Genomic DNA, 8,853 nt, shown 5'->3' on the forward strand with positions numbered 1-8,853 from the left:
CCTAACTTAGTCATGACCACGGCTAAGGGAGGAGTTCTTTTGGGCTGGCCTTGTAAATATTTTATATAACTTGTATACTTACTTTGAACTCAAAGATATGATTATTTTGGGCATCTGATCCTGGAAATTGGTTTCATTCATTTGATGCCACCTACTTCTCCCATTATAAGATTTTATATTTGCACATGTGATTTGTTTATTTTTACTGCAAAGGTTATAAAATCCTTTATCTGGGCTATGTTTTTCACTCGTTGAGTAATCGAGGTACCATCACTCTCCCTTTTCTTCCATTTCTCAGGTTGTTGTAGGCGAGTGCGCGATAGAGTGTTGTGCTGGTAGTCTCTATCTCTTGTCTCTTTGTTTAGGTTTGTTGTCTTTTGCATTCGTAAGTATTAAGTATGTATGAGGATGGATCCGCTAGTTGTGCACCTATAAGTCTTTGTCACTGTTTTGTATAACAAGTTCTATTGCTATCTTTGCATTACCTTTGTTGGTAATAAAATGTTTCTATTTATAGTGTAATTGTTGTTGCTTATCTTTCTTGCGTGCATTGGTTGTGATATTAGTTTTCTTATGCTTTGCGGTGCCTTGAGGGTTGGGGATCACTTGTTCACCTCCGGTTATTGCGGCGGTTGTTATGCTCGACTGCGGGTCAGGATGTGACATTTGGTCTTTTGAAAATTTGTTGAAAATTTTTATCCAAGTCCAAGTTTTTACAATATAATCATTCAAAGGTGTATTATTAACGCATGTTGATTACTACACAATTTTATTCGAAAAGAAATGATAGAAGACCCTGTAGAGAATGAAGTTAATAATCTAATAATGGAGGACAACATTGAAGATGATACCGATATTGTTATAGCTATTGCTCCAACAGATGAATGGGCTTAATTCAAGCTAGACATGGCTACAAACATGTTTAACGCTTGGAGATCAAATTAATCCCAACAATTTATATGCATGTACTTAACATGAATACTTTTATGTATTAGTCTTTTGTGGAAATTGTCAAAAAAACCCTCTAAGTTTGCAATATTGCCAAAAACGCCCAGTTAGTTTTGCAATCCCTAAACACCCCTTCCTTTTAAACTCTATGTTTTTCAAACCCCCAAAGCATGTAACGGATGTCAACGGAGTGATTTTCAAATTTTATGGATGAAAATGCCCTTGCATGGGGAGTCGTGGTCAGTAGCCATTTTCGGCGTGTGAGAGGAAGTGGGGGGTTTCGTAGGGTAACCCCAAGAGATGAATTTACTGGAGCCGTTTACTTGTTTTTTCTCAACTCGCGTCTTCGACTTTTTCCATTTCAAGTCGTCTCCGAGTTGTCTCTACCCGTAGCAGACCTCTATAATTCGACTTTTTTCCTTTCCACGCAGTATCACGAAGGAGAAGTCCCGCGCAAGTAGTTGGCATTTTATCGATTTGCAATCTAAGGTATTGAGTATGGTTTTTATGTTAACTATTCATTACAAAGAAAGATTTTTTTGGTTTTGTTTTGTGCTCTGCTTTTTTTGTTGGAAGATATTGAAGTCTGAGGGGGATTTCTCATCTGGGGTTTTTGTTAGTCTCGAGGCAATTTCTCGGCTAGGGTTTTGTTTTGTTTTGCATTTTCATCTGTATACACTATCGAAATAGTTTTTTCGATTGTTATGATTTATGTAATATTTATAATGTACATTTTCCCTTTCATTTGATATGGTTGCAGTTTTACAAATGAGGTTTACGTTTAAGAAATGAGATGTTACAGTTTAAATTTTGTTGTCTCTGTTTAAGTACTGTTGTCTCTGTTTAATAAACTAGGTCTCTGTTTAACAATTGATATCTCTGTTTAAAAACTGAAGGTTACCGTTTAAAACCTTATATTTCCGCTTAAACATTTGTGAATACTGCATGTTAAATGTGTTGTTATTGTCGCAGACTTGTGATTATGGTGGTCAACCTAGTTAATGGGCGATGCTATTTGATACCGGTAGTGGAGACCTTAGCTGATTGAAAGATAACATGACCCCTCTACACTGGGAGGTCATCTGAAGGACACCGTTTGCAGCATTTACTGAGCTGGAAGCTATATACCAAGAGAGGGCCCTTCCTGATTCTCTATTGCAAAGGTACGATGGTCGCACAAATAAATTCAGGATCGGGGAAAGCCTGCTGAGTTTCAGGCCTCAAGATGTGGCTCTCGTTCTTGGTCTGCGTTGCGATGGTGACCGGAACGGGAAAGAGCACTCTTGTGCAACTTGTTCGACAGAGGGGAGAAGAAGATAATTTTGTCAAACTCCTGATGGTGTACCTCATGGGTACAGTCCTCTTCCCAAATACATCATGCTCGGTTCCGAACTGGATCGTTGATTATGTCGATGATCTACTCGCCATGGGGCGATACGCATGGGTGCAGGCGACACACAAGTGGCTTATGGAGGATATTCCACAAGCAGCCGCTCGAGTGCAAGATAGATGCGCCGGGAAGAAGGCCAACACAGGATATATTAAGGGTTGCTCAGTCGCGCTTAACGTCTGGTTTTACGAGCTGACCGGAACGGGAAAGAAAGTTCGTTTCGGCAAGATTTTAAGGATGATGTGCTACGGTGAAAGTACTTATCGGAAGCAAGCGACAGTAGAAACCAGTTTGTCATCGCTTGAAGGAAAAGAGGTAATAAATCATGGACAATGTTTAACAGAAGTCTTTAATGTTTAAACATATTATTTAGCGTTTAACTTTATTATTTATAGTTTAAAATTTATTCATAAAGGTTTAAATATTTTGTTCTCCGTTTAAATATATTCTATAATGTTTAAATATATAAAAACTCTGTTTAAATATAGTTTTTAAAAGTTTAAAATGAATGATTTCGCTGAAATTGTTTGGTTTACATATGTTAGTTTTCTGAGTTTGTTCCGGCGAATGCTGAAGAAGAAATATTTATTGGGGCCAACCGACGGATGGATGCTATTGCTCCGGAACCGACTTCCAGCCCACCACGCGCACGCATTCCTCGACGCCGGAGAAGCCCTCCCCTACCCCGCTAGATTACAACAACCCCCCTACCACGACAACGACAGTCACCCCGATTGTGGCAGACCCCCCGACCATGGCAGTCTCTCCGACCGTGGCAGCCCCACCGACGACATTAGGTGAAGATGTCACTGCAACTCTTATGCAGGCGTGCCAGATATTGATGACCGAGTTTCCTCGACTTGTCACTCGTGTTGAGGCACTAGAAGGACGTTCACAATCGACTGCGCCGTCCCTCCAAAGAAATGAAGCACCCGAGACGAATGAGGCGTCGGAATTTGACGACGACGACATCATCAGGGTGGTCATTCCAAGACGGCCACATTCGAAGAGACTTGTGAAAAAGAGGAGAACAATACTGCCTCTGTCTCCATCGCCGGCTGACGATGAAACAATAGCAACACCATCGGCGGCTGATGCTATTACTGAGTCTGTCGCCGTTGATGACATGGCTATGACGGTGGAGGACATCGTAGATGATGCGGCCGTTATCGCGGTTGAGAAGATCGTTTACTCTCTTGTTAACGAAATCCCCGACCTGGTGGAACCGGCTGCCGAGAGTGCGGCATCAAAGATGGACACAATCCCGATAATCATAAATGGCCACTTCCATGTCGTCATCCTTGACAATGATAAACAAGAATACAGGCATTATTCTTCATGCGCGGGGTACGATAAAGACGCGTTGGACATGGTAAGTTCTTTAATTATGTCCGATTAATAGTGTTTGGTATTTAATCGGTACTCTAATCTCAACTTGCATATCTCGACAGTGGAATCTATTCGACAATTGTGTCAATATGGAGTTCGGCGAGTCGGCGACCGCAAAGTACCCACTCGTTCACGACATGGAAACCCCACGCTAAAAACAAGGAAGCGTCGATTGCGCCGTCTATGTCATGCGGTTTATCGAGTAATTACTTTTCGGTGAGAAGCTACGGCTACCGCAGACAGACGTTCCTTACCTGAGATTAAAGTATGTTTCCCGCATACTTAAGGAGGGTAGAGCAGCCGGCGTCCATGAGAAAGAGGAGTCGTCGCAAGCGAGTTAAATTTTGTTTTCGAAGAACAGGACTTGTATATGTCAATGTAAATTTTGTTTTCGAATGTAAACCAGGACAAATGCAATTCATTGTTTTTGTTTTCGAAGAACATGACTTGTATATCTCAATGTAAATTTTGTTTGTTTTCAGTTGTAAAGTAGGTTAAATTCCATTCAGTTTCATTTCATTGTTTAATTTACAGTGTCATTGTTTACCTTTCAGTTTCATTGTTTAAATTTACCAGCTATCGTTTAAATATCAGGGTGAAATATTTAAAATTACAGTTACTCTGTTTACAATAACACTGTCTCTGTTTAAATAAATGCGTTCACTGTAAAGAATAAGAGTTTATCTGTTTAAATATAAAAAGTTGCCACTCAATTCAGATTGTTTCTTTTTGGAAGTCAGCTTGTTTACAATGCCTAGTCGGCGACAGTTTCATTGCAAGATCTATGATGGTGACCGAATCCATGGCAGCGGCTGCAATGTAACTCGCGGACATCATACGCTTGCGACTCGATCCTCTTTCGTCTAGGACGCCCAGGCTGCCTTCTCGTCACAGGCGATTGCAAACGAAGCTCACGATTTCCGTCTGAAGGCTTGTCAGCGTCGGGTATGGGGAATATAGCTTCCTTATACGTCAGTTTGTAATTGTCGACGGTGAAGTAGCCGCTAATAAATCGATGAACGTTGGTGTCCGTCTGCATTATTGCAACGCAAGCGTGTTTGCAATGGATACCATAAACTTGCCACCTTCGACATAAACAAGTTCTAATGGCAAGATCTACAGAGTTGCTGCACTGGTCGATCACTTCGTAACGATCATCGACACAACGATCAACACGAAGATTTCGGCTATCCTCGATAATTATCTCTACCTTTGAATGTATGTCTGGGCATAAGTAGGTTTCCCATTTGTTCGCTTGCTCACGGCGGTTACACAACATGCGCATCAACTTGAACCTGATAAATAAGGTTAAACAAAAACAGTGATGGTTAAATAATTGGTAAACTAGTTTAAACAGTAGGGTAAATATTTAAAGGATTAAATTAATATTTAAAGTCAGACAATGTCAATTAAACAATGTATAATACCCTAGTTGATCCCTCTACTTTTTTCTCTTTTTCCTCTTGGTCCCTCTACTCAGAAATGCTCCCGACTAGTCCCTCTACTTTTGAAAATGTGCCCACTTAGTTAAAAATACTCCCAACCAGTCCCTCTACTTTTAGAAATGTGCCCACTTAGTCCCTCTAAGTGGGCATATTTTTAAAAGTAGATGGACTGGTTTGGAGCATTTTTAATTAAGTGGGTACATTTTCAAAAGTAGAGGGACTAGTCGGGAGCATTTCTGAGTAGAGGGACCAAAAGGGAAGAGAGAGAAAAGTACAAGGATTATTTTGGTGATTATACTATTAAACAAATATGAAACTTTTTAATGGGTAACACTAAATGTTAAGTGTAAATCAATAATCGCAGACCTTATGGAGTCGACCATTTTCGTCACAGGTAAATGACGAGCTTTTTTGATCCAAGCATTGAACGACTCCGCGACATTTGAATACATCTCACCCCAACGATCACCTCTGAACAGATAATTTGACTAATGTGCCATATCCGATTTATTAATCAACCAGTGATGGGCATCGGGTAATGTGGCCTGCAGTGCATTTACGGTATCATCAAATTTTGTAGCCGTGGATGCCCACGCAATGCGAAAGCATATAGACCAGCACTCCACCCTCAATGCCTTCCCAAGTCTGACATTGGCTTTCATAAAATTGGCTTCCAAATGTTGAAAACAGTATGCATGTGGCGAAGAAGGGAAGACTCTCGCAATTGCGTTCACAAGGCCCTTGGACCTGTCCAACACGAAGGTAATTATCTCATGATAATCTCCTTCCTCGTGTAAAGCATCGCCTAACTTGGATATGAACCAAGTCCAATTGGCATCGGTCTCGTTGTCGACAATACCGAAGGCGACGTGGAAAAAACCATTGTTTCCATCTTTCCCTATGGCACCCAGTAGAGTACCCCGATATTTTCCAAGAAGGTGGGTACCATCGAGAAACAGCAGCGGCCTGCAAGCCCTCTTGAATCCCACAATACACGTGCTGAAAGAAAAGAATGCACGTTTAAAACGATTACCGTCTCTTTCCACGATCGCAATGCTGCCGGGGTTTGTCTCAGCCACCTTATCCACATACCAAAGCAACAAATCGTAGCTGGAGATGTTACTGCCGTCGAGGACCACCCAGGTATGCTCTTTTCCCAACCAAACCTGCTTGTATGGTATGTGGACACCATGTTCCCGCATTATGTCCTTCTGAATGTCGATGGCCTTGTACAAGGGCCAGTCCTTGAGCTTCTGAATCACTCGTGCGCTTACCCATTTTTTGGACGCTTTTGGATGTGACGCCGAACCTATTCCACCACCGCAAGTGTGTGACTGGTTGATTGTCTTGATTTTGAAAGTATTTTTATTATACTCTTTTGATCCATGAAGGCGCCAATGACAACCATCGGCAGCGCATTCCACAGTCACCCGATGTTTTTCGTTCTTTATGAATTTTAAGTCAAAATTCTGTTTGATTGCAAAATTTCGAAGTACGTCCCAGAAATGTTCAACACCGTCAAAACGTTGTCCGATATCCAACGACATCACTTCAGAATGATCTGACGAGGAAGGAAGACATCCCACACCGTCAGGGTTACCATGGGGTTGAACGGGAGCGCTCGCAGAATCTGAATTCCTGTCAACACTTTGGTTAAATGAAAAGATCAATATTTTAAGCAGAGAATAGAATGTTTAAGTGATAAAGTAAACATTTAAATGATACATTAAATAGTTAAACATTAAACAATTAACTTAAACGAATAGTATAATATTTTAACCAGTGACTGACATACTTAAACAATAATAAACCTATACAACTGGATCAAATAAAAGAGAAGGAACTTACAACGAGAAAAACTCATTTTCATTAGGATTCGACAATGGCACATTGTCTGTCTCGACAACAAGACCAACTACAGGGCATTTGAAGATGGAGTGCACGTGACACATCCGCTGGAAGTCAACATCGTTTTCTATTGAACAAACCGTTTTATATTCATCGGGTGTGATAAACTTGACCATAACAAGGGAAACTTCGAGACCCCATCGCTCACATATCTCAGCTAACACCAACTCGCAAGAAGTCTTAGCCGTAAACATTAGCACTCTTCCCTCCCCGTTGTATCTAGCAATACCACAAAAACTCTCCATAATATATCGGCCGAAAACCAAATTGTACAAACCAAATAAAAAGAAGAACAAGAAGAAGAAGAAGAAGATGTAAAGAACAAACAGCAATCAGAAAGGCAAACAAAAAAGTGCACAGTTGTATGCATAAAGGTTAGACTAAACGTGATGTGATTGGGCGGTATTTTTTCCTCCATCCCAAGGGCAAAAAAGGAAATATATGTCACTGTCGGGAGGAAGCCATATTGTCATCGCTCGAAGGAAAGTTCTCACCTTATCATGAGTCTCTGTTTAAACGTCAAGCTTTTTATGTTTAAACCGATACATATATTGTTTAAACTAACGGTTAACTGTTTAAATAAATTCTATATCATTTAAATAATATGTAAACCGTTTAAACATAGTGATTTAATTGTTTTAAAATATATGTTATTTTTTAAATTGAATGCTTTCACTTACATCGTGTTGAAGATGGGTACCTCATAGATCACTGTTTAAACATCTTTATGTATTTGCTTAAACACCGTTGTCACTGTTTAAAGAGTAAATCGATTATTGTTTAACATTTTGTTTTGTTTACAATGCCCTTTTTTTGTTTCTCAAATTGTTTTTACTATGTCCCTGTTTAAATTTCAGAAGTTATCACAAGTTGACACTCAAATAAGTTTGTTTGTTTAAAATATTTAAACGTTTACAATGGAGAATTTGACTAAATATCAGAAGTTCACACTCAAATAAGCTTGTTTCATTTAAAATAAAATATTTACAACATTTACAACGTCTTCTAGGCCCTCGGACACTCGCGAGTCGACCCTCGTTCGTCTATTAAGATTTCGGTTTGACTCACCAAGTATCTGTACATTCGAATGCTCACGGCGGTTGCATAACATGCGCATCAACTTGAACCTGCACACCGTAGAACGCAACACGTTAAAAAAGGTTAAGCAAACACATTCATAAAAACGTCTATTAATCAATGTGTCATGGTCTGACTTAAGCGAATATCTTGAGAGTTAAACACAGAAAGTAATATTTGTACACTGACGAAACATTCTTAAAGGGTAAGAACAATTCTCAAGTGATAAATATCAACTCCGTCTTAAAGGATGTTTCATGATCTTTCTCCTCTAGAGAATCCTCCGCAATCAAGCAATGAGTGAAAACTTTCTTTTCTTGCCCAAGCCGAAATGCCCGCTTAATTGCTTGCCCGTCATCCACAGCTAGAGAATCTTCTGCATTTAGGCAATTATGCGGGAATTTTGACTTGGGCAAGAAAAGATAGTTTAACTTATTGCGTGATTACGGCTGATTGATTCTCAAGATGAGGAGGATCATGAGACATCCTTTAAGATAGAGATGATCTTCAAATTTTCGTCTGACTCCAGCAAATATCATACACAAGAAGCAGATGAGGAAGAGGAGGAGGAGGATGAGGACGACGAGGAGTGATTGTCCATGGGAAGGGTTCTTTCTTGTCATTGATGGTGTGAAGTCCACAAGCAGGTTAACGCTTCATATCCGAGAAAAAAGGGAAACGCACAGTGGACCGAGA

This window comes from Dioscorea cayenensis, chromosome 14, assembly GCF_009730915.1.
Source record: "Dioscorea cayenensis subsp. rotundata cultivar TDr96_F1 chromosome 14, TDr96_F1_v2_PseudoChromosome.rev07_lg8_w22 25.fasta, whole genome shotgun sequence".
Lineage (NCBI taxonomy): Eukaryota > Viridiplantae > Streptophyta > Magnoliopsida > Dioscoreales > Dioscoreaceae > Dioscorea > Dioscorea cayenensis.